Source organism: Mastomys coucha, unplaced genomic scaffold (genome assembly GCF_008632895.1).
Source record: "Mastomys coucha isolate ucsf_1 unplaced genomic scaffold, UCSF_Mcou_1 pScaffold21, whole genome shotgun sequence".
NCBI lineage: Eukaryota > Metazoa > Chordata > Mammalia > Rodentia > Muridae > Mastomys > Mastomys coucha.
Genome location: NW_022196904.1, coordinates 125,013,691 through 125,039,497, shown reverse-complemented (window position 1 = coordinate 125,039,497; position 25,807 = coordinate 125,013,691). Strand labels below are relative to the sequence as shown.

Below are 25,807 nucleotides of genomic sequence, written 5' to 3'. Positions count from 1 at the left end.
AATTCCTAAGCAAGTGTAGAAAAAGTGCACAGAACTTCCAAATCCAGCTGGACACCACAAGTGCATATTGTTTCAAAGTACCGAACTTGAGGCAATTTATTATACAGTAAAAGAAAGTTAATAGGCGTCCCATATCACGTAAGAAGTCCCACTTTCATAGAGAAAGGAGCCACTCCCTCCATAAGAGCATGAAGCCAGAGCTAAGGGCAGCTGGAATGGCCCACAATAACAATGGAAAAGATCACATGGGCAAACAACAGCTCAGTGAAAAACGCAGGCACTGTCTGCTTTCCTACAGCCCACAAACTAAGAATGCTTACAACATTTGCAAATGGTTGAAACAATTAAAAGAAGAATAATATTTCATGACACATGAAATTTTATATATGAAATTCAAATTTCAGTGCCATAAATAAAGTTTGGTAGGAACACAGGCACGTTCGTTTATCAAATGTTGCTGATGGAAGCCTTCTCTTGCCAACATATGAATTGAGTAGTTGGAGCTGAGACAGCAGCAACAGTGGAGCCTGAGAACCCAAGGGACTTGCTCTTTTTTCTTTCTTTTTTTTTTTTTCTTTTGAAAGACGGGATCTCAGGCAGCCCAAGCTGTCTTTCTGGAGCTTTCCATACAGCTCACAATGGACTGGAAATCCTGACCTTCTTGCTGCTTGCTGTATGTGTCTCTAAGCCTGGCTTTTGTCTGTCTCTTTACAGAAAAGGCTGTGACCCTGTAACCCTGTGTTCTGACATTTAAGGAACCTTCCCAAGTATCCCTGAGACCCAGAGACACCACTAGCTTCTTATGAACACAGGACAAGAGTCATTGTCTGGTGCACAAGGATCTAGATATCACTGCAAATGAAGTCTAGTATTTTTCTGTGCCACATATTGTTCAGACGGGTAATTAATTCATACATGTACACACACACACACACACACATACACACACACATGCACACTTCTGTTTTTAAGATTTATCTTAATTTCCTTTATGTGTATATATGTGTGCCTGTGGATATGTATTTGCATCAAGTGTATGTAGGTACCTGAGGGGGACAGAAGGGGCTGTCAGATTCAGAGTTCTGGGAAATGAACCTGGGTCCTCTGCAAGAACAAGTGTTCTTAACTGCTGAGCCATCTCCCTAGCCCCGCACCTACCCATAATACTAGAGAAAAGAAAGATGTCTGGTGGCTTCCAAAGCGTAAATTATATTTATATGAGAAATGATATTAGAAACAGCAACAGGACCTGATATTTTTATTCTGTGGATCATAACCTTCATGTAGAAACTGTATTCTTTTGTTACCTATGCATTCATTATTGGGAGGACTGTTTTTGTTTTTGTTTTTGTTTTGTTTCGAGACAGGGTCTCACATAACCCAGGTGGGAAGTGATCTTGCTATGTTGCTGGAACTGGCCTTGAACTCCTGAATCACCTCCCAGGTGCTGAGATCACAAGCGTATGCCACCATACTGGGCATTTTGGAACTTCAGCATCAGATAAGGACAATCCCAAAGTCACTTTGTACAAAACAAACAAACAAACAAACAAAAACAGTAACTATTTGTTGGGAGCAGGAAACCAAGGAGATGGCACCTCAGCAGAGCCCCAGATATCCAAGAACCCACCCAAGAACCATCTGAGGAGGAATGAATACCTTATAACAAGGATGAACCCCTTTTTCATGGGACTCAGGGAAGTCCAAGACTCATTCTTTTTTTTTCTTTCTTTCTTTTTTCTTTTTTATTTATTTATTTATTTTTTTAAATATGGAATGCTTGCGCAGGGGCCATGCTAATCTCTGTATCGTTCCAATTTTAGTATATGTGCTGCCGAAGCGAGCACAAGACTCATTCTTAAAAAACCTTTATGTTTTATCATTTGACCATTACCCTGGGATTGCCAAATGAAATGCCCAGGGATAAGACCCAGGCAGACGGTGAGGTCGGAAGTTATCTTCTTCGGTAAGGAGGACAAAAGACATTTTTAAAAATCCCCAGTCCAAAGAAGGAAAAGAGAGAAGTCATGCAGAGAGGCAACACATACAGAGATGTGCTTCATGCAAAATTTCAAATGGCTTGGTGACAGCTCTGAGAACCTGTCTGGGGATAATTTTATGGAAAAGCAGTCACAATGATATCAATTAGGAGAGCAAGAAGGATGCCTGCTCTGTCATTTCAGTGGGAGAATGGCTGTTGATTTTCCTTGGCATGCTCCTCATAGGCACTTTGAAGACCTTTCAACTGAGAAGGGAAATCCACACAGTGACAGGTCCCCCACATGTTTCTCCCAGCAGTTACAACTCCATCTTTCATCCTCTGCTAAGTGGGGCGCTCAGAACACGTGTCAGTGCCAGCTGTGCCTCCTTTGAGGCCCCTTGGGTATCCTGGGGGTACTGCTGAGCACAGCCCAGCATCCCTTTTCTTTGGCCTCTGGTTCCTTACCCATACAGTGGGAAGGAAGCCTAGCTTTGCCTTCTTCCTGGAGCTTGGCCAAAAGAAGGCTGAGAATCCAAAATCTAACGCACAAATCAGGAAGATTCCATTTGTCTCTGACTTGCAACTGAAAGGCCAGATGGGTCAGAAAACACATCTGTACGAGAGAGTGAGTCCACAGTCACACAAGGTCACTCAAAATACATTTGCTACCTGGAAGGTGGGGAGTCACTGCAGTTCCCATACAAGAAGTCCAAGTGCCTTTTCTAGCTACCAATATCCAAGGAAAATGTGAACAACCTAGAATCAACTGCTGTCTCAAACCAGAGAGGGGGAAAATGCCCACAAATCAAGAAAACTACATAACAAGATAAAACAAGATAGAAAAAAAAATATTGGTGGTGGAGGGACAAAGGCAGAATGCTGCGTCTGTTTCTCAGGCCCCTCGGTACTAGAAGATCTGGCTGTGGTCTTCACTTTGTGCAGCAGCAGAAGGCAAACCTGCCTAGAAGTTGAAGCTCCCACGGGCAAAAGCAAGTGTCTTCACCGGTAAGTGCTGTTGTGGGCTTGTGGGGGCTAATATGCTATGAATAGAGATGTTTTAAATGTATTAAACATTGCCCCCCTCCTTTTTTTCCCCAAGATTACACTGACAGAGCCTTCCTTAAACATTATTTGAATAAAGCCTCATTACTCACAGTCCAAAGAAGTTCATTAGGAAGAGATGGCTTTGGAAAGGAATCAAGAAGCTTGCCTTTCTTCTCAGCAGTGAATTACATTAGCTACTTCCCAGTTATTTAAACCTTGAAATAAAAGATGTAAACGCCGCAGTGACATCTTAAGATCATTGCGGAGGCCGGTCTTGCATGCACAAAAAATACCCAGCTGGTCTACAGATAAAACAGATTGATAATTAGTTGCAAAATGTAACATTTCATCAAGAATATTTTGAATAATCCAATTTATCTTTGTCAGATATGCAGCACATATTTTTCTGGGGAGCAGCTTTGTTCTTTAACATAATATTATAATTTCAGGCTGCTAATGAAGGCGCCCGCCGGCCGGCCCGGCCTTGATGTGTGGCGTGGCGGGGAGCGCACCACGGCCAGGGGACCAGTGCGCCTGAGCGCACCGCGCCCTGCTGCCGCCACCTGCCCGCCACAGTGTAGGCTGTGAGCTGCGGGCCTCGGGCCGCGGGCGATCAAAGGGCCGGCGGGCAGCGGGGAGGGCGCCCCTGGCGGGCGGAGCGGGCGGCAGCGGGCGGGGGGCTCCACCGACTTGGCTTCTAATTAACCGATGGAAAGGCGCCCTGGCAGCCCGGGTGGTGATCACAGAGGCAGGCATAGTTTGGTGCAAGCTAGCAGGACCCGGGGCTGTCCCTGCTGGGGTCTACTTGAAGAGGGAGGGGCAAGGACAGTTTGCTGATCATAGGACTCTTGATGCAACTTGCTGCAAATACAGCCATCATCGATTCCCAATGCCTGTGACACATGCTGGTCCAGCCTTTGAGGTGTGTGGCAGTTTCTAACTCCTCACGGTGCCTGCTTGAAACCCCAGATGAGAGAGAGTAATCATGCTCCCTTGTGGAGACCCAGGCCTGTGCAAGAGGGAATCTCCCCTTACCTGTGAGAGACCCCATTACTATTCTAAAGTCCTTGATTGTGGCGTTCAGAAATGAACTCAGACAGGCCTTTCTCCAAGGATCTTATTTCCCACAATTCCACCCGTGTGGTCAAGAAGCCAGGGCTATACTGACTCAATTTGAAAGCCTCATCTCAAAGGATGTTTGAAGCTTGGCAAGGCAGAGCAAACCTTCCTTGCCTATATGGACCCCAGGTACAAGCTCTCTGTGCAAAACCTTTATATCACTTAAAAGTTACTATTTTAACTGCCTGTTGCAGTTTGGCAATATTTCATATTTTCTATCTTAACACCAAAAATGAAGTCTCATAGCCCATAGCTCAGAAATTGCTTGATAACCTATTCTAATACCCAAACTCCCCTGAGCAATGTGCAATGGCCATTCATTAATGTGCCTTGTCTCTGTCCACTGTGGTCTTCAGCCAGCCTAGAGGAGACCTGGCCCATGACCTTGGGGTGTTCATGGAGGCTAGAACTGGTGGCAGTGACTAAAACCTTGATGTCTCAGGCAGCTCTTAGCTCACCCAGGAAACTCAGCATGAGCTGAGAAATTCTTCAAATGGGAGCTTGAGTCTGAGAAGGGAGGAGACCTTCGCTATGGTCATAAGTTTTGCTTGTAGGAAAATGTCAAAGACCCATCCACTAAGGACCTGCAAATGGGAGAGAGACCTTGAAGCCTGGTCTCCTGTTTCCTTTGTAGTGGTGGAGCTATTGCTTTTGTGTCACAGCAGGGGATTTAAAAGGCTTCTCTGTGGGTGTCCCAGCCCATGATGAGGAATGTATCATTCCAGGCTTATGTGGGAACCAGGTACAGCACAGAATGTTACACAGTTGCCAGACCCATTGGGCTCAGGGAAGAGGAACCAGGGAGAGCAAGGCCACGCAGATCCTACAGATTAGAACCCAGCTCAATAAAATCTGCATGAATCTCTGCAAGCAGAGACTTCTCTTTCCCTAGCCTTCGAATGCACTCTGGCATCTCTGTGACCACAAGACTTGGTACCCAAGAGAGCTTGATGCCCATTGCAGGGTGAGTTCAAATAGCCATATGGGCACTGGGTAGAAATGAGCTTCCATTCCCTGAGAGAATGCACACACACACACACACACACACACACACACACACACACATTTAGGAAAGGGTTTTGTGCCATTATGACTCTCCTTTTTAGTAAATGTCAACTATGTCCCTAAATCAAAGCTCTCTTCTCTAGCTGTCTCCTTGGGACTCCAGTCTCCTGCATCTTACCTTCTTCGTGGGTCCCAGAAAGAGATGAAGTTTGGATTAGATAAATGAAGCCATGTGCTGTGGTCAGGATGGTTGTCCCTGCCAAAATTCACATGGAGGTTCAACTCCCCAGTGTGACCGCATGAAGCAATGGAGACTTTAAAATGCATTTGGCTTCATGAATTGAGGGACCTTCCCTCATGATGGATTGATGATACCCTCCAGAGACAGGGTTAGCTGTCTCAAGCCTGAATAAGAATGGATTGTCATCAAGAGTTTGGCTTCCTCCATTGGCCCTCTTTGTTACTTTCTCTCTAACTATATTCTCTCTCTCTCCCCACCCCCTGGTATACAAACATATATACAGATACGTATATATACATACACACTCACACATACATACATACTCACACATGCATACACACTCACATACATACTCACATGTACATACTCACATATACATGCATATGTACACACATACATACACACTTACTCACACATACACTCACACACATTCACACATACATGCACACATACATCTGCATACACAAACACACATACCATCATCACCATCACCATCACTACCACCACCTTTAAAGCTGGCTTTCACACAGACGCTGGGATAAGAACTCAAACCTATTCATGACGCACTTTACTCACAAGGCCATCTCCCCAGCATCGATATTACATTTTTTTAATGTAAACGAAGATGAAAATATTGCTTTTGGAGATCCCAAGAAAGTTTTACTACAGACCTTGAAAAGTCTAATGTGAGAATACTAAGTTTTTCTTTAAGATTAGTAATTGTTTCTGTTTTCATTTCTAGGCACAAATTTTCTCCAAGACATAGAGTGGCTTGATATACTTTTATCAGGAGAACCCACAAACCTTTGCTGTATGAACTGACAGTCTCCAGGATACCTCCTGCCTAGTATGGAAATGCCTCAAATGTGGCCACTAATGGACATTCCTCAAACATAAAGTGGTGAACAGGAGGGTGCCTCCAGAGTCCCTCCCTCTGAGTCACCCTCCCCTTCTCTTTGGATCACACTTCATGGCAAAGACCCTGAAAACACTTAAATATGTTGGTGGTGTTTATAAAGTTGTCACTCAGTTAGCCAGTAACATAGGAGAGGCTAGTGAAGGCTGGAGGTCCTTGAAAAGCTTTAGGAAAGCTCAGTGCTAGTTGTTGTATGAGTGATTATGCAGAAAGAAATGGTTTACATTCCCGTTACACAGGCCCCATACCTCCTCTGCACCTGGCCACAGGGCTTCCTGATCCAGGGTGTGCTCTCCTTCTCGCCCTTCTGGTGGAATCCCATTGAGTCCTCAAGCTTTAAATCAGATATTTGTACTCTTGGGGTGGCTTCTTCCTCTGCACTCCAAAGCAAGTTATACCAGGGGCTTTCCTGAGCAAACATCAGCTAGGCATCACCTAGGAGGCTGATGTGGGTCCCCCTGTCTCATGGACTAGACTGCTGTGTTTTGTGGAGATGAGGAAATACATATCTGTTACAGTGGCATCCCCGGCACCTACAAACATCATAAGGAAGTGGATGCCAGCCCCCAAATTTGGTAGGTGGAAAATATATAGAGCATAAGGGGGAAGGGGAAAAGAGAAAAGAAGGAAATTTGTGTCTGTCTGTCTGTCTGTCTGTCTGTCTCTGTATGAGTATGCACATGTACATGTCGGTGCCCACAGAGGCCAGAAGGAGATATTAGATCCCCTGGAGTTGGAGTTATAGGTAGTTGCGAGCTATCCCCATATGAGTGCTGAAAACCAAACAAGAGAGCTCTTAACCACTGAGCCATCCCTCTAGCCCTGCTTCTATCGTAATTCTTGCTAGTCTATGACTGTGAGGGGCTTTGTATTAATTTTTAAGTCTTTAATCTTATTAGAGGAAAATGTTTTTCATAAAATTTATTTATTTATGTATTTATTTATTCATTTATTTGTAAGTGTGTGGGTGTTCTGCTTGCTTGTATGTCTGAGCAGCACATGTATGCAGCACCCATAGATGCCAGAAGAGGGTGTCAGAGCCCTTGGGACTGTAGATACAGGTGACTGTGAGCTGCCATGAGGGTGCTGGGCAGGGACAAGTATCATTGACCACTGAACATCTTCTCCAGTCCCCAAAACTTAATAAGAAGATGAAGATATTTTAGACTTCTCTATCCCTCATCCCCAATTACCCAACATTTAAAGCTTAAACCCATATGTCTAAGCTTGAAACTCTAAGAATGCGGGCCACTAACCCTTCTAGGGCCAAGGTAGGAGCTTGGGCATTCGGGCATAGATAGGGCAGTGGGCACTGTAGCTGGACTCAAGTTCAGAAAGGGAAAAGAGAGGACAGCATCGTGGTAGGCAGGTTCCTGGGGGAAGGGCTGGGTCAATATGAGCTCTGACACCCCAGGCTGGGACCGGTTACAGGGGAAGAGACAAGCAAGGACCAGCTGGCCAGCACCAACCATGGACATCTGGACAAAAGAAAAAAAAAGCCACAGGCTTCAGTGTTGGCAGCACCCACTGAGCCTCATACTCTGACAACTCTAGGGCCCATCTCCTCCCCCTAGGCTCTCTTCAGCCCCAGTGAAGCTGAGATGCCCTGAATACTGAGCAGAGACAGTACAGACCTAAATGCTTCCATTTCCCATGGCCCTCCAAGGACCATGAGGGCTTTCTCTCCTCTACACTCCTGTGGTTTTCCTTTCACTGTGCAAACCACAACCGGTGGTTTTCTGTGCCACCCTTCCTTATTTTACTTCTCAGCTCTCCCAATCAACTGTGAATTCAAAATGGGTAGAGCCCATGTGTGTTCTCCCCACTGTTAGCGCACAGTGGGTGGTTAGGAACCGCTACCAGAAGGTGCACATGTCTGTGTTACTGGCATCTGGCTCAGCTCACTGGGCTGAGATGGATGGGTAAGCCCCAGGGAAGCGTAGACAGTATTGTGGTTGCTGGTAACCTCCATTCTAGGAATGAGATTCCAAGTCAGCAAGGTCATTTTTCTCACAAGCAAATGATTCCAACAAATCCTCAAAATAGACTTTTCCAAACATCACGTGGCATGACCGTACATAGGACTCTGTCACTTCCCGCATAGCTCACTTGGCTCTGAAGAATTCTGGAGACATCTGAAAAGGAGTTCAGAGGTGAGCCCCCAACCCCATGGCATGCAAAGCATTATGGGCCATACAGGTTCTTTCTCAAAGCACAGCTGAATGGCCTTGACTGCTGGGGACAGTAAACACCAACAAATCCTCCTCACCCAGGCAGCAGGATAGACACAGACAGGACACAGACAGCTGCAAATACTGAAAAGAAAAGGGCTCTCCTCCCCACAGTTCAGTCTGCAGTCTGCCTATCATCTGGGGATAAATCAATTTGCAGCAGCTGTAGACAGCCATTTCCGTGTGAGTCCTACTCTGCTTAACTGGAGAAGCGTGTTAAAAGTTGAAGGGCCTTCATCACATTAAAACCCTGAAGTTTTTCTAACCATAAATTTATTTCACTGGATTCCTGAGCTGTAAAGTCACCCTCCATTCTTCCTTGTAAATCGGGGGCCGGGGGTGCCCATTTCCTGGTGTGTGCCAATTTGCTGTTTTCCCTGTAATTAGGAAAAAATGCAAGTCACTAGGGTTACAAGGCCCAAAGAAGGTACGGAATGGGGTTGGTATTTAATATCTGCTTGAATCTATGCTTTTAAAGAAATTTTGTATTACATTCATTAATTTGTTTTTGAAGGGTAAGGGCACACAGGTGGAGGTCAGAGAATAACTTGTGGGAGTCAGACCTCTCTTTCCACCATACAGATCCTAGGACTCAAACCCACATCTTCAGGCTTGGGGGCAACGGCTTAAATCTGCTAAGCCGTCTCAACAGCCCTGACTCTCGGCTTTTTAAATAATGAGTCTGTAGGGTGATACAAGAGCGGAAATGAATCAATATGTAAATACAAGACAATGACACCCAATGCCAGGCACAGTAGTTTTCCTCCCCCCACCCCCGCCCGGGGTCTGGCTTTTTCCCCAGGTATGGCTCTGATGGCCCAGCCACTGAGCAGCTGCAACCAACAGTGGAGCTGGAAACAAGGCTTTCAAGTGTGTGTGAGGAACCCAGACTATTACCTAACGTATTGGCACCAGAGCAACAGACCAAGTCCCCTATATGCAGCAGCACCTTGCTGAGCCCTGTACCCTTTCAGGGTGGGAACTGGGACACAAACAGCCCACAGAGTAGCCATTTTCTGAATCTTTAATGGCAAAGACAAAGATCTCTTCCCATCCCCGTATTTCTTTCGAGTGAGAGAGGATGCGCATGCGCGGACCTTGCTTTCTTTTCCGTGTGCACCCTAAGTTCGGTTTTGTGACTCCCCGTGGCTTCCTCTGTGGGAAATGTGTCACCACAATCATCTCGTGCATGGCATGATTGCATGCTACAAGCCAGCCTTGCTAACTCACCTTGGTTTTTAGTAAAATGCAGTGCTAACAGGAACCACTTCCATTGTTGAAAAGCCCTCAGATAATCCAGAATTAAAAAGCAAACACTAAAGGAGAAAGAAAGAAAAGAACAGTTAGTGTTCATATGGCCGAAACATCCCTTTAGCAAGATTTGAGACACAGGGCTGAGCAAATGCTTTAAGAATCAGCCCTTTAAAAAGGTGTGATTTTTGTTCCTACAAATGAAAACATATTCTATTTCCCTTCATCCTTAAAATACAAAAGCCAGAACAATAGCCCAGAATATCTTCCTTAATCAGAAAAGAACAGAAAAACAAAAGCAAAACAACCATTTTTTGTAAAGTGCTGTTTTTTGGAAGCTAAACCATGGGCAGGGACATCCCCTGTTAGAGGTCTTTCAGTGGCACTTCCCACTCCGATTTCAGTTACCCAATAACTCTAAAGGTGAACCACACAGACCCTCGTTCCTGATCATCCCCAAGACCCTGGACTTCATATTTAAAATGTCATTCAGGCTGGCAGCTGCTGATGGGAGGAGCGATAAATAACACTACCTCCATTTGCACACAAGCCCTGCAGACGCTGCTCCAAATGCTTCTCTACAGAACACCTTGGGACCCACTATTGGAATGCCACCCCATTTGATGCCAGGCACCCCACACATCAGCTTTTAGGAGGGAAGTAAGGAGCAGCCTGCCCAATTGGAGTTGCAAGGGGATTTAGGAAGACAGAATGTAATTACCTGAACTGGAGCTGGGCCAAAGACACTAGGGCTGTTAAAAAGAGAGAGAGAGAAAGAGAAAAAAAAAGTCAAGGAAAAAAAAAAAACCTTAATTCTCCCAGCTGATAGCAAAAGCCAAGCTTGGGCTTCTTTCTGCTTGTGATTTGGCAGCATAGGGTGTTTAAATCATTACCAGATAATAAATACAAATAAAACTTCCAAATTCCAGGAACCCATTTTCACACCACTATAGGTCACTGCAGGCACCTTTGTCTCTGAGTGGGTGGGAACCTCGTGTGGTGCATGGCAGGGCCTGCTTCCTTCAGTGCCCACTCTACACAGGCAGCAGGGTCTGTCCACTAGCTGACCATGTCACGGACACGTTTTCCAAAGAGCAGACACCGCATCCAAGGCCACTGGGAACAAGGCACCTAGCGCTTGGACTATTTTCAGAGAGGATTCTTTTCCAACTCTAACCTTAATGCCAATGAAACAACTAAGATAGTAAAATAATAATGTCACCCCCAAGCACTTGAAATTTTATGGAGCCCTTTTGCCAGGAATCTTTTCTTTCTTTTTGGCTATCTGCCCTCCCCCCCCCCCCAAAAAAAACAGAACAATGGAAAAGAAAGAAATTTGCCTCCAGTAGCCCAGGGATTGTTCTTAACTTGTGAATCTTGACCCCTTTGGGGGTCTAACTACCTTTTCACAGGGGTTACCCAAGACCACAGAAAACACAGATATTTATTCTCATAACAGTAGCAAAATTACAGTTATGAAGTAGCAACAAAGTAATTTTATGGTTGGGGATCACATGATCAACATGAGGAACTGTATCAAAGGGTCATAGCATTAGGAAGGTTGAGAAACAGGGCTCTAAGTCAGGTCCAGAGGCCACTGGAAGAATGGAGTGCCAGCAATGTAGCATGTGTACAAGGAAATGTGCTAGGAGCTTTGTGGTACTTTTGACTTCCCAAAAAGCAGAAGCGTCCCCTAGACTCAAAAGGCCTTTCATTTCCCTCCCTGTGACAACCTGCGACAACCAATTGTTACAAACCAAACTGATAGCGCAGACAATTGTCAACAAGACAATTCCACCTCAGCTATGGTAAGTCTGTTGGTTTTTTGTTTTTGTTTTGTTTTGTTTGTTTGTTTGTTTGTTTTTCCAACCTGCTGAAGGGGCTAACAGAGCAGTGTGGTAGAAGACTTCAAACTTTCATAGGAAAATGCACAGCTATATGTATGGCCATTAGAGCAGCAAGTTCTTTGTGGAGCCTGTTAACCACGGAAGTTCAGTCTGCAGATACAGAAGAAGGCTGGAAATTTTTTGTTTGTTTGTTTGTTTGTTTGTTTTTGTGTTTTCCCAATAAAGTTTAAATGAGAAATTTATCATTGCATCTGATCACCCACATTTCTACAAATTGAAAAACTCATTTGTTTGTGGCTTTTCTCTAGCAAAGATACCGGCACAACATTTTTGTAAGAAAAGAAGAAGAAAGAAAGATATATCATCCATAAATTCTAAGCGTGAAATGAAAGGGGAAAAGGAGAAGCAGCGGCTAAGGGTGAGAGATGGGAGCTGCTGAAGGCACTTCTGTGAACAGCAGCCGCCAGCTGCTCCGAAAGGCTCATAAGAACTCCATCAACCCCAGCCCTCATTGTTCAGGTCTGCACAACTATAAATATTTCTATGATTCTTGATTGAAGTAGTTTAAATTTTTAAAGTGTAAATGCCTTCACTCCTGTGTTTATCGTCCTACAAGAGCTTGCTTTGTAAAACGGGCAGAAAGCAGGCTTGCCTGAGCTGGGAATCTCAGCGCTCCCTGGCTTGGAAAAGCCATGTCCTGGAGAGCTTGGGGGACCTGGCCCTGCTGCTCAGCCAGCACAGCGAAATCAGGGAGAACCTGATGTTTTCATGCTCGCACAGAAGGAGGAAGCCTCTGAATCTGGCATCTGCTGTTTCCTGAACTCTGTCCTCATCCTCAGATCTGACTCCTCAAGACTCCATAGACTTGCACTAAAAAGTCAAACCTGTCTGTTCTCCAGTTAAAACAGAGAGTCAAGCCTGATACAGCCACTTCTGCCTGTCTATATCGAGCCTTGCCCTCCACTGAGTGGTTCCCATGTTTTCGTGGGTCTCCATTTCCAGACACATGAACCCCACACATGTGCAAGCCCAGTGACACAAGCTGCTCCCTGCTTGCATGCAATGAGCAGCAAATGAATCTAACAGACACCCTGGCCCATGCCAACTCCCATAAAATCAGGGTGTGAAGCACAGGGGAGGGAGGGACTCCTATTAATAATTCATTCCAGGCAACCCCCTGGAGCAGTCTCACTGTGATGTGCTGTGCAGAATGCTTCAACACACTAATTAATATTTTCAAAGTGTTCCACGGGCTCCTTTTAAACACATTTTTGCCATCATTGAATGGTGCACATTATAAGGAAAAGATCAATCCTATCCCCCAATCCTATTGATGAACTGTCTAACTGAGGCAAGGTATCTGGAGTCGACAGCAGGTTTTTTTCTCCCTTTACTATTACTCCCTGAGTGCCTGGCAGGATGGTAGCTCTCTTCTGAGACCAGTTGCTCCTTCCCAGCCCTATTAGACACAAGCAAGGGTGGTAACAACCAGAACCGCCCAAGCTTAGTCTCTGCCTCCCACTGCCCAGCCTGATGCCTAAGACAAAGACCTAGAAGGCAGGACTTAAGTCCCCAGGTACAGTGACAGGTTAGGGACCCCAGGCAGCAGCTCTTCTGAGTCCTAAGGCTGCCTTGAGGTTGAGCTTCTGATGTGCAGGCCAGCCTATTCAAGAGTCAAAAGCAGATGAAACTCCTCCTCCCCCATGACTTTCTCCAGCACAGGACCCTTAAGAATGGGAGCCTTCCTCCTCAGTGTCTGCAGAGTCCTGGTGCTCTACACAGTGTTGGGGTGTGACTCTCAACCGTGACTGACCTTTCAGGAGTGGAAGTGTCCCCCCAGCCTTTCCAAAAGGCTGGATGGAGACATACCTCCCACCTCGTTGATGTTGGCCTCCCAGAGACAGAGGAGGTTAGAACCCCAATGGCTGTTGCCTCCGAGGGCAGGGACTGGCACTCCCAACGCAGTGATCGCCACGATTCTTCCTAAATGTTACCTGGAGACTATTTCTCGATTAAATCAATCTTGCCTATCGATCTGAGCAATTACAAGAAAAGGAATAGCTTTTGCCCTTTACATTCCTGCATTCAAAAAAGTGATTTACAGAGAGAGTCAAATGAGCCAAAGTGGAAACAATAGCTTTCCAGGGCAAAGGCTCCTCCTTTCAAGAGATATGTGGGGGCTGGGGGAATCTAGAGAAAAGAGACCCCCAGAGATCTTTGAGCCCTTCCTAGAGCCTGTGGTCACACAGATCTCAGACAGCTAACAGGTGTCTAAACCAGGTACAAGGTAAGGATGGAGATTTATTACTATGGAGATAAAATTCTCATGGCATACAATAAGCCCTTTAAAGTGAATGACTCAAGGCCATTGACTTCATTCATCATGATGTACAACCAGTATCTGGCTCCAAAGATGCTCATTGCCTCTAAGCAATCTTCATGTACCCTCCCCCAGCCCCTGGCTGTAAAAGTCGGCTCCATGCTATATTCCTTTACCTGCTCCAGATGTCTCATGTACATGGTGTTTTGCAGCCTTTGGCCTTTTGTGCCTTGTTTCTTTCATTTAACATGATGCTTTCTATCTCTATCTGTGTTATAATAGACATGTCAACATTAAGCTACCTTGGGGGAGTGTATGGGTATGTACATGTATGTGCATGAGAGTGTAAAGGGCAAAGGTCAATATCAGGTGTCTTCCTTAATGACTCTCCACCTTAGTTTTTTTGGTTTGGTTTGGTTTGGTTTGGTTTTGGGTTGTTTTTTGTTGTTGTTGTTGTTGTTGTTTTTCTTTCTTTTCTTTTTTTTTGAGACAGAGTCCCTTCATGAACCTAGAGGTTACCCACTCATCTACAATGGTAGACCAATAAGCTCCAAGCAGCCACTTATCTCTAACCTCACCCTGACATCTCTAGTGGTGTAGGCCCACACCACTGTGCCTAGCTTTACGTGGGTGCTGGGATTCTGAGCTCAGGTCCTCATCCCTGTATGGCAGACACTTTACCCACTGAGCCCCATCATTTCTGGCTCGTTTTGTTTAAGTACTTAACAACCATGCAGACTACTTATAACTTCTGGCTATTAAAAACAGCACAGCTATAGACATTCCTATACAAAGATTTGTTTTGGTGCCCATTTCCAATTCTTTGATGCATATACTAAGAAGTAGAAGTAACAGGTCGCATGGCAGGATTGCTTTTGCATTATGGAGGAACAGAATTCTGCTTCAGAATAAAGGGCTGTGGCAAACAGGAGGCCAGTGTGGGTGTGAGGGGAGCACTCAGCTTTGTGGTGAGGCATCTAAAAGTTTTCCAGGAATTCTCTCAAAGAGATGACCCCTCCCAGAAAGCATGTCATATCCAATCACATGGAACCGTGTTACTCTATGATAAGAAAGCAGGAAAGAGAATTAGAAAAGTCACCTCATTCCTATCTTGTCACTTTGCCCTGACTTTTGAGCCCCTTCCCAGAACCCTTCGATAGCCCTCAGCTTCTTCCTTCCACACTCTAAGCTCCCTGAACAATCAGTAGACAGCCTCTCACACACCCCACTCCCCTGCCCAATTTTTGAAGTCTATACACCTTATTCCAAGTCCCCAAAATACTTTTTCTCTCTGTATCCCAAATTCATACCTTGAGCATGCCCATCTATGCTTCCAGACCCAAGTGAGAAGTCATCTCCCTGTCTCTCCAGCCTGTGATAGTGTCTTGCCCCTCTATTATCCAGAACGTATCCTTCCATATCCATTGTGACCTGAGGGCCCCACAGAACAAGACCATAAAACATCATTCCTGTCTTGTCACCTCACCCTGACCTTTGAGCCCCTTTCCAGAACCATAAAACACATTACTCACATAACAATAGCTTGAAGGACTACTAAAAGAATTGAAATAAGTAAGAAGGAAGATGGAGCCATAGAGCTGCTCAACATATCACTCACTGCCTGGTATTTAATTGAATTCATCTACCACTTTTTTTTTTCCTAGTTGATGGTAAGTAGCCAGAACTTCAAGTCATGCCTTTCCCTACTGCTATGCACTGGAGAGTGCATAGTTCATATAAGATAGGTAAGGAACTGCATCCACAAAAGAAAGCAGTGAGTGAGTGAGTGAGTGAGTGAGTGAGTGAGTGAATTAAAGACACATGGATGTGAAGTGTGCATCCCAATGTCTGCTTTTTGTCAGATCCTCCTATACACTGCATTGGCTTCTGAAGCTCCAGAGTAAATGCTCAGCTCCTGCAGGCATGGTAGGACAGCTTCAGTTCCTCAAGCTGCACAGATGGGTACTTTTGCTGTCCCTGTCCATATCTCAAGACTTGGAAAAAACCATGGAGGACAGCCTCACAGTTGCACAACCTGGGCATCTCTCCTCCTGAGAGTGCCAGGAAGAAACCATGGGCCATGCCTCTTGCACACCGGAGTGCATGTGCTGTAAGTGTGAATTGCATCTGTGGCAACCAAGCATCTCCTCAGTACACACTCAAAACCAAGAGTGGCCACTTACCTGAAGAAAGTGACAGAGAGTCATCTCAGGCAGCAGGAAGCAGCTGACCAGAGATGATGGACAGACAGAAAATCTGCATTGCAGAAAGAATGTTCCTTAGGTAAAGTTACACCCTGATGATAGCTTCTGGGAGAGACATCCCTATCCTTAGAAGATGGTAAGGACAGGCTCACACTTTGTCATTTCTGCTGTCACCTGTTAATGTCACCTTCACTTGACCCTTTCCCTCAGCTCCCCATCTGTCCTAATCCTGACTTCTTAAGACAGTCTCTAATCTCTAACCAACGCCCAAGCAGCTCCCACCACTGTCTCTCTGATCTCCTTACCAACCAAATAGTGATTCCTACAGACAACCCTGAAATGTGCTATCTTTCAAAAACTGTTCAAAATTCTCTGAAAGCAGAAGCCATGCTAGGACCCTTAGTATGTCCACAGTGAATGGTCCCCCACCTTCTACATAAACTGGCAAGATATTTCTGGCAAAGAACTGCTTAGCAGGAGATGAGAAGCCAAGTCCCAGCAGTGATGTCCCTTTCTTACATTGGTGACTACACTTTTACAAAATTCACCCATGACAGAGGCACCATCAGCAGAATCCAGACCTTGGAGCTGCCAGTCATCCATAAGTGCTCTTTACAGAGATTCATGAGAGAAGTTTAAGTATAAAAAGCTCGCACTGCCCTAATAGCTTGAGTCATGGAGCTTCTTGCCAGGTCGGAGAATGGAAGCTCCAGGCATAACTTGGCTCATGTACTGGGAAGCAGGATAAGAACTGTGTCTCCTGAGAGTTGTCTTTACTACAGTACCCTGGGCTGGGAACACATTCTGTCACCACAGAAAGCTGGTGGGGATGTAGCTCAGAGCTCTGAGGTAAGGATGGCTGGTTACACTCATCAGAACTGCACCCAGATGGTGTGGATAGATCAGGGAGGAAGGTGCTAGGTGTCACCATCTCCCCACATCTCTGCCACTTCCTGCTGTCCTTGAGCTCATAAAGAATAGGACATGTACATGTGGGTCTAGACCAACAGTTCTCAACATATGGGTTGAGACTCCTTTGAAGGTCGAAGGACCCTTTCACCAGGGTCACGTATCAGATAGCCCACATACCTGATATTTACATTACACTTCAAAACAGTAGCAAAATTACACTTATGAGGGAACACTGAAATAATTTTATGGCTGAGTGGGGGGAGGGGTCACCACAACATGAAGAGCTGTATTAAAGGGTTGAGGCATTAGGAAAGTTGAGGACCACTGCTCTAGACTCTACAGACCTCTGTGAAAGGTGATCAGTGAGCAATGGCAGAGAGACCTATGTCGCTTCTCAGCACAGGGAGTCCTTTATATTCAGAACAGAAAGAAGGACTGTGAAGGTCCACCCAGCTAACCAGCCACTAAGTATAACATTCTTTGCTCTGGAAGAAAAGGTTTTTGTTCAATTCCCACTGTCAAATATTGGAAGGTATGCATATTTCCTTTGTCTTAATATGCACACATTTTGAATTCCTTGGATTTTATTCTCAACTTAAAGACAAGATTTGCCTGTTCTTACCCTGAGTACCCACAACTTCTGGGGCTGTGTGGGAAGGTGGATGTGTGTGGAGGGGAGGATCAACACCTTCAGCAGCTTCCAGTGCTGCTGCCCAGGCCAATTACTACCTGATTATTAGCCATACTCCTGGGTTCTCATGGGTCCACCCTCTGACAGAGCATTCTTCTATAGATGCATCTAGACCCCCAAGCAAGTCTTTGACCAAGTGACAATGACTTGGGTCAGAAGCCATGTGTAGGTGAACCTTACTTCAAGAACAACTGATACGGGAGAGAGGGCTCTGTGGCTAAACCCTTGCTGGACAAGTGTAAGGACCAACATTTGGATGCCCAGACCCATGTAAGTGCTGGATGAGTATGGTGTGCCTCCTGTAATTCTGACCTTGGAAGGTAGGGACACATAGATACCCCAGAGCAAGCTGGCTAAAACTAGCCATCTTAATGGGCTCTAGGTTTGAGAAACCCTGCTTCAGTGAGTAAGGTCAGGACTGTTTCCAATATTGACCTTACTTCCACTTACATATGTGTATGTGTGCAATTACACGGGTGTGCCTCCATACATGAAAAACATATACACACATGTATGTAACACACACATGAACTGGAAAAGGTAAAACAAAGGCTGGAAAGTGAGTCAGGGTTCCCAAAAGATACAGAAGATAGAGTAGCAATCTTGCCCTCCATCATATCTCCTACTGCTGCACCATTGACAGAGCATATAAGGCGGCCCATGTGGGCTTGGAGTCCAGTAATGCAGACTGATCTTCTCTGAAACAGCTACTGATGGGGGGAGGCTGGAGATGGGATTCCATATCAGGGTGACAAGATAACCAGGAAGTATGAGATGGAAAACAACGAAGGTCACAGGAACACACCCAGCAAATGCAAAGCCCCACCTAACAGCTTTCTGATCTACTATAAATAGAGAGACCATTTTCATCTTGTTGACCAAATAGGTCAAAGACATCAAGTGACCGTTAAAAGCCACCTGCGTATAAGTGGTATAACCAAATGAGAACCCAGCCCTATGGAGTTCTAAATCCACATTGTTCCCTGATAGAGAGCGGTTGGTGATGCTTTTCGGATATATACACACATAGACTAATATGAACATAAGTGTGTGTTCATAGATAGACAAACAAAAACAAAAGTTTCAACCCTGTTGTGACCATTTGGGTTCTAGTATACTGTGAGAGTGCTCCCCTCCGTGTGAGGCATAAATCCATTCCTGTGACATCCCTCTCAGAGAGGCAGCATTGGGGCTGGACATGCTATTTGTTACTGTCATCAATTGGCCAGCATGAGCACCTGCCCAAGCCCCTTCATCTTTACAGCAGGTGTTTACATCTACTCCCAACATGCTGCCTGGCCTGGCTCCTACAGAACACCTCCAACCCCTTTCTCTTCACTTCCCAGGTCCCAGAGCTGATCTCCGGGGCTGATGTGACTCCCTCACCTGTGCAGTAAGCCAGCTCTTGCCCATCAATGGGCATCTGGCCCTGGCAGGTCCCTGCCCTCTGGGACTTACAGGCAGATAGGTAGCTAATCACAGCCAAGGGAAACACAGAATCCAGAAAAATAGCTTCTCTTCCACAGAAGAGCTGTTGTATGCTCAGGGTGTAAGTCCAGTGGGAGAAGACCCAGAGGGCTTTCCACATGCCCAGAGACCCCACCTTGATAAGCCTTTGCCAGTGTGGCTCTGGGTCACAATTGGGTGAATAATGATAGAGCCATCCATCAGCCTGGACACCAGGGGACTCTGCCAGTGTGGTGTTCTGTGGGCCAAAGCCTCCTTCCCTGTGCAGTTCCTTTATTCCAACTTGGGAAACAAAGCCTGGGAGTCCAGCCATAACAGGCTTGCAAGGTCCACACGAGAAACTACCTGGGTTGGCAGCAGGGGTTCTGCTTGGTGGGCCTCTGTGCAGCTGCATAGCTCTAAGAAGAATGAAGCAGAACTCCTGCCTGGTGGGTACTGGAAAGGGACCTCAACTTTCCTCCCTCTCCAGTCCCTTTAGAAGGAGGCAGCTGGCCAGGGTAGTGTCGCATTTCCTGAGGAGGCTCGTTCCTTTGAAAGCTTAAGGGTGCCATCTTGTGCTTGAAGGTAGTCAAGGCACCCGGTTCCCAGTGGAATGCAGCAGGAGCTGCCTGCCCGTTTTCTTTCTCCCCTCTTTTCTTCCTCTAACCCGAGGCTTCTTGGCCTCTGTAGGGGCCCCAGCTACCAGAAGGGTCTCAGCCACAAGAACCAGCTGGGGGCGATGCTTATCTGAGCAGTCTGACCCCTGCCCTGCACCCTGAGTCTCCTTCTTTGTGACACACTGTTGGTGGTCCTGACCTTGTAGTGCTGTGTTCTGTCCAGCCTGCAGGTAGCGGGGAAGGAGGGGACTGTGGGAGGCAGGGCCTGAAAATCCAAAAGGTGCTTATTTATGAGAAGGGAAGGGAGATGGGAAAAAAAGGCAAAGGGGTAAAGGCATGAGAGGAGAAGAGGGAGGGAGAAGAGGGAGGCAGAAGAGGGATAGGGGGTAGAAGACAAGAGGAAAGGGGGAAACTACTGTACTCACCTTTGCCTAACTGCAGCTGTAGCTTTCAGAAATTATTCTCTCTGTTCAGGAGCATGTGTGTATGTTCTGTGGATTCAGAGGATGTGCGCATTTGGAGAACTGATACAAATAAAGGAAAAAGTCACTGGCCCTAAGTATACTGTCTCCGGTGGGCATCAGTTTCTTTGCAGGTAGAGACTTGGGGTGGGGGTTTACAGAATTCAAAGTTAGGGCCTCCACCCACTGGACATCCCCACCCCCACCCCCCAACTTCACTGTCAGACTCACAGAAATGCCTGCTCTGAGTTTTAACTCATTTCCTCTTGATTTTTAGATTCAGACATCTTCAAATCTGGGAAGGGTGGAGCAGGAGATAGTTGCAGCAGAGAAGAAAGTAAAGAAGACAGAAGATGGTCCAAATGGTCCCCAGTACTTCATCAGACTTAAATCTTCTTCTTTTTTCTCTTTCTGAAATAAAATCCAGGTGCAGCATTGGGAAACCAAACACAGACAGACATGGAGAACACAGACAGACAGGGAAACAGCTCCGGCACCTTCATAAACACAAAGCCAGCCCTTCCCAGCTCACACAGCCTGGCCTGGGTGACACAGGGCATAGCCATAATATGGGGAGCTGTGTGGTGGTGTCACACACCTCAAAGACCATCACTGCTTAATGAAAACACACTTAGACACACGTACACATAGATGTGCTAGACAGGGCAGAGGTTGAAGTATTTTTGTCAGTATCTCTTTTGCTTTGAAGATAAACACTGTCAGGGGAGTAAAATGAAGGGACATAAAGATCACCCCATGAAGGGAAGGAACCTAGGTCTCTACTCCACCCTCGGTCCAACTCTCCAGGCTTGCACACTATAGCTATGAGAAAGGCATGGCCTTTGCCATGCAACCCAGCATCCCACTTGGGTTACTGAGGGCAAGCCTTGGCCTGGCAGAGAAAAGTAGGAAGCAGTGTCTTGCAGGGCTCTGTAGTTTAAACTGAACACAGATGGGGAGGAGTCTTGAGGTCTTACAAACTACATACAGTAAGTCCCCATCTTCGGCAGATTGGCTAAATGGGTGTTTTAATGCAAATTAGTTAAATTGCTATCAAGAGTAATTATGGTAAAAGAAAAGTTGCCTTTCCATCATCCTTCCCTCATTTAGCTCTTCTGTGGTGTTTTTTAAATAATGTAGCCATAAAATTTCAATTGACCACTAAAAGAAGTGCTGGTGGCAATGGGGAGACAGAGGCAGGAAGAGGGGGCAAAGGTCGTCTAGGAGCCATGGTCTACAGTGGGAGTCCACATGGTTCTCTCCTCCCACAGCCTGGCTTTGCTAGGCAGGGTTGCTGTGGGGGTAAGTGACTTCCCCAGGAGTTCAGAGTGAAGTCAGGAAACATCACAAGGTCAGGGTGGCAAGGGAGTCCTCTGCTCCACATGCCTGCCTCACCAGGCATGCCTCTCTTTCCCCACCTTCAGTTGCTGAAGTCAATTCATTATTATAATATTAGGTAAAACAGGCAAGCCTGTAAGATAGAAAAATTGCATCTCATTTGTTCTAAATTTGCCCACATCTAACTCTTAAGGGAGGCCTTTACATATTTGCTAATGGGATCTGTTTCTTATTGCCCCAAAATGCATACTATCCAAAAGGAATCAGATCCTCTCCCTGGCCTTGAGTCATCATCGGAACACACACAACTAAAAACTTGATTTCACCGGTTCCTGTTTCAGGCATCCAATTGCTCTGGGTGTCTGAAGGAGCCTCTTATTTACCAATTATAGCATCATCTGTAACATACAACTGTTGTGTTCCCTTCATTAAAAGATTCAGTTGCAAATGTTGGAACAAAAAAACAATTACAAAGAGCACCCTCTTTTTAAAATGTGCACATTTACTGGGATTATTAAAACACAGAAGCTAATAATGTTTGTCACCAACTTAATTTAAAAAGCTGATTATTACTCAAGCCCTCTGTATTTCAGACCTGGTCCTGAATCATCAGCAGTTGTGACTATTTAGTTAATTTGCAGATTAGGAGCAAGTAAGTGCCTGTTTTGAAAAATGTGGCCACTCGACCTTCAGCTACAGAGACCGAGTGAGTCAGGCCAGCTTCCAGAACAAAAGTATCCTGTCAAATAAATGCATTTTGATGCGGGTCAACTCGAGCAAAGAAACACTTTGGAGATCAACCGCCCGAGTCCCTGCAGCCAAAAGTCAGGCACAAAAGCCACTCCAGAAATGTTTAAATTAGCTGCCTCCCCAGTGGAGTCAAATCAAATCAAATGGCACACTCAGAGCCTAAACAAGTTAAAAGATAGTCCTCGTGGGTAGCAGCCACTAAAGCAATAGTAACTAGACAAAGGGGTCTTGGTGACCCTTGCTCAATAAAGATTTCTCGTGATGATGGGTACGAAGCGGAAGGCGCTGGGGCCGGGGAGCAGACCCATCTCCTATGTGTTATTTCTATTGCGACATTTGTCATCAGTCAGATGATGGTAATAAAATTTGTAACTGTTTCCCTTATCCGCTGCTGCGATTTACCTCCTCTAATAGACAATGCGAGCGCTAAAAGGCCCATATACATCTTCATTACAGACTCCGGTGCCCGAGCCACTCTCCTCCAGAGACACTTTTATTCATTTTTACACAATTTGCCTACTGTACGGTACAGATGGTTTCTATTAAGTAAAATATCTGTTTTCTTCCAAATTTTTAGTTTTCATGATTCAATTACCTTAAAATGATTGTGCATTGTATTATCTCCCCTCATGACTTAATTTAGCTCAAACACTCCCAGCATAAACTCTAAGCCCCGTTTCATCCGCTCAGAAAATCACCCACATACTGTGATGTTTCTAAGGGTTGTTCCACCCCGGCTGTGATTTCTACGCTTTTATCAGTTTCTTTCACCCGAGTCTTAACTGTGTTGGATAATTTTCTGGAGATAAATTTAAATATGAAAGGATGTACAGGGAAACTTCGGACTGATATTAAAATGGGATTTTTTTTTCTTCATTATACTGTAAGATGTGAGGCATGCTTGTGAGCAGGCACACTGCCTGAGCTGGCACCTCAGTTGCCAAGCGGCTCCTCCTTGGGAATCTTCAGAGCTGCTGCCCCCACACGGTGGATGCCTGGTGTCAGCTTCTCCTTACAGCCTGTTTCCTGTCCCAGTTTGTTAGTTGCATAGTGGAAGCTGCAGCCTTCTACCTTGGCTCTAAAGGGGGCGTGCTATGGGTTCCAAATCCACCTTCTCCCACTCGGAGGGCCACGTTCTCCAGCCTACCTCCCCTGGAGGTTGGGAGCCTGCCTCTGAGTGCCTGGAACCCGCCAGCCTGCTTGTCTCGCTCTATTAGCGTGAGAGTAGGCAAACGCTCCCTGGAAATTTCCCCTCTCTTGCATTTTACGTTCATGTTTTATTCTGGCTCTCAAGTGTTCCAATTTTTCCCTCTGGAATATAGCCTGCAGCAGAGACCCTGTTGCTCCCTCTAGGCCCTCCTCCCAGTCTCAGCAGCCCCGAACATGGACCAGAAAACCTTATACCACAGTGGAGAAAACAGAAAGAAAAGAGTTCAACCTTTGCAGGAGGAAGGCTGTTAGGGGAAAGAGGTATTCAGAGAATGAAGGGTGCCCCCTCAAGAAGGAGGAGTAGGATGGGACAGAGAGAAGGCCTGCCAGTACATCTGCAGACAGGCTTCTCTTCCCCTCCAGGCTTCCTGAAGAGCCAAGAAGCCTTCGCATGTGGCCCTCCAGAGCCCTCCCACTGGACATACATAGAGTTTACCAGGAGTGGGCCTCTCCAGCTTATCACAAAAGAGGGACCGACTCCCATGGGGCCTCATCTTGGTCCCATGAACACTGGGCTGAGTAGGCACTGGTATAATCAATAATAAAAGAGCAGCCTGGGGGATACGTTGAAGCCCTCCAAGGCATTTGACACTCAATAGTATCATTATTAGTGTGGTGTTCACTGTTCATGAGTTCGTCACCTGCTGCCCTTAACCAAGAGCCAGTGAGGCCCTGGCAGGAAACGCCTTCAAGAGACTGGGTCATAACTAACAAGAGGAGCTTTGCCTAGGCAACATGGAAGCATTCAGGATGCATCTTGGCAAGGGATGTGATGAGACTGTGGGAGATTCCCTCGTGCCTCTGGTGTGGAGATTCTGTGTGGTACGATCCCACTGAGTCAGTTTGGACTTTAGTGAGCCTGGTGCAGACAGACCATCTCGGGGTAATGACAGAGAATGAGAAATAACTGTCTAAACAACAGGTTTTGGTCACACACACACACACACACCAGACATCACCAGTTTAAGACTACTCCAATCTGCAGTGTTCGTGTGTGCTGCCCACCAGTGCTACCTGTGTCTATGAGAGAGAGAGAGAGAGAGCGAGAGACAGACAAAGACAGAGAGAGAGAGAGAGAGAGAGAGAGAGAAAGAAAGAGAGAGAGCGAGAGACAGACAAAGACAGAGAGAGAGAGACAGAGAGACACAGAGAGAGACAGAAAGACAGAGAGAGAGAGAGAGAGAGAGAGAGACAGAGGGATAGAGACAGAGACAGAGAGAGCACTGCCCACAAAGATCTGGTCAATTTAGCTAACAAGACAGACTTCACTACCACATTGGAATGATGTTTATCTAGACAATGGTTTCTGCTTCTTCTACTCTTTAGCTCCTTAGTCCTAGTCAGGGTATAGCCAGCTCCCCCAATACATGCTGAATCCTGAAGACTGTCACCAGGCCATGCAAAACCAACAAGAAGAAGCCTTTTGTGAATAGAGAGAGACAGGTTCAGCCAAGAATGAAAGGGTCCAAGTTCAGGCTAATGCATCTCTCCGGGCATCCCACAGGAGAATGAGAGTCTGTGACACACTCCATCCTTTCTTCTTCCTCCTCTGCCAACTTCTAGAAACTTCCATATTAAGCCTGGGGACATCATAACATCCCCAAACTATGGCAACCTGAGCGACAATCATTCATCTCTTGGGGGAACACTCAAGCAGCCAGAGGCAGGTGCAGTTAACTCTACTCTGGAGGAGGGAGCCCCACCCAGAAGAGGTATGCATGTGTACATGTGGTGAGGGGGGCGGCGGTTATGTTCCTTGGGTAACCAGCAAAAATGATCAGATTGTTCTCTGAGCTGACAGCATTTCCTCTTCACCTTCGCAGAATGGAAAGATGCTGGCAGCACTGGAATGTTACATTACTCCATTCAGAGGGAAATTTAACTGTTCCAAAATCAATTTCAGGGTGTAGAGATGGCAGTCAGTAATGCGATAAAGTGGCTTAGAGATCAAGGGGCAGCAAGACAATAGACTGGGAGAGTCTGCAGTCAGCCAGCCTGCTGCAGACAAACCAATCCTTCCTCGTTTAAGGGAGAACATTCCATTGATGAGCAAAATGTATTCACCATGGGCTCCCCAGGCTCTGCCTCCTGTCTGGCTGCAGATCTAGTCCTGGAAGAGGAAATGAAAAGTAAGACTCCAAGGATGCTAACAAAGGCAGGATCCACCTCTGGCTTAGCCATGAGGAATGGTGAGACCAGAGCAGCTTCTCAAGTTCTCCCCAAG

The 25,807-nt window shown here is 46.0% G+C and overlaps 1 long non-coding RNA gene and 1 other non-coding gene across 2 annotated transcripts; both read right to left on the bottom strand.

Annotated features, from left to right (window-relative positions):
• Positions 1 to 1,547: 1,547 nt before the first annotated feature.
• Positions 1,548 to 3,645, bottom strand: LOC116100937. Its single transcript, XR_004122737.1, has 3 exons — positions 3,136 to 3,645; positions 1,853 to 2,505; positions 1,548 to 1,715 (listed from the first exon to the last, which is right to left on the bottom strand). It is a non-coding gene; the product is annotated as an uncharacterized LOC116100937 (long non-coding RNA).
• Positions 1,744 to 1,847, bottom strand: LOC116104232. The gene has a single exon (XR_004123757.1). It is a non-coding gene; the product is annotated as a U6 spliceosomal RNA (small nuclear RNA).
• Positions 3,646 to 25,807: the final 22,162 nt, after the last annotated feature.